Consider the following 1,237-nt stretch of genomic DNA (forward strand, 5'->3'; position numbering starts at 1 on the left):
TCGGTGAAGTAATCGGGCACTGCCCTTTTGCTCCTCTAATCGCTGAGTTTCTCCAACAGCGCTGGCATTCCAGGAAAGGCAAATCCTCTGCTCCTCATACCCAGGCATGTCAGGGAGCACAGACAGAGCTGCACAGCCCAGCCTGGGCTCACACCTGCTCTGCATGATCTCAGCAGGATCACAGCACAGCCAGGAGGATCCCACACTCCAGATGGGATTTGGGATGTCTCAGAACTGCCCAGCAGAGGGGTAGGAGACTTGTCCCAAAAAGCGCCTGCCTGGACAGCGTGTGCTGTCCTCCTGTTCCCCCTGTGCCTCACCAGCCCCTCCAGCTCCCACAGGCTGCTGGCAGGAGGAGAGCAGGAGATGGGAACAAGTCATGGGAAGAGAACAGCTCATCACCAATCCTCCCTAATTCCTGGTGAGAGCGTTACTCAGCAATCCCAGCAGCACCCAGCACGCTGCTGGGGCAGTTCCTGGCTGCTCCCAAACCCATGGGAAATCAGCAAAAACAGCCAATCTGCAGTGAGACATTTTTAACAGATCCCAAGCTGCTAGAGTGATACCTTGTTTTCATTTTCTAGTTTTGGATTTTAGCTTTCTCTCTGACTTTGCATTTGCTACCCTGTCCAGATACTTAAAAAGAATAATGGCAACAAAGCCACAGCGAGCTTAAGTGGTCTTGGGAACTGCCAGAAATGACCTCAACAAGACAAAACGTGAGAGAGCCCAGAGACAAGCAAGGGAAGATGTGAGAGGTAAGTACAGCTGGATATCCAGCTACAACAAAACAGAGTGACAACCACCACCATCATACAAAACAGGCTCATGTTGATTTAATTTATACAAAACCAGACACAGCTGCTATCCCAGGTTTTAACAGGAAAAAGGAGCACGTTTCAAACCAAGTTATTGTAAAAAAACTGGCATTTCTCTGCACCACTAATCCATGCTTCTCCCAAAACACAGAATGGACTCAGTGATATGGCTTTGGCCACAGCAAGCCACAACTGCAGGGTCCCTTCTAAAACCCCTGACTGGAAGGACTGCCATGTGTCCCCTGAATATCCAGCAAACTAAAAGCAAAATCCCTACAGGAAGGGGTTTGTGCAATCCAACAGCAGATGGGATACCCGTGTTTTGATCCCTTCTTTCCTAGGAAGGAATAAGGCTGGTTGAATAATTACAAAAATTCTAAGAAAAATCAGCAAGGAAAAAAAAAAAAAACCAACATACA

This window comes from Coloeus monedula, assembly GCF_965178545.1.
Source record: "Coloeus monedula genome assembly, chromosome: 25".
NCBI lineage: Eukaryota > Metazoa > Chordata > Aves > Passeriformes > Corvidae > Coloeus > Coloeus monedula.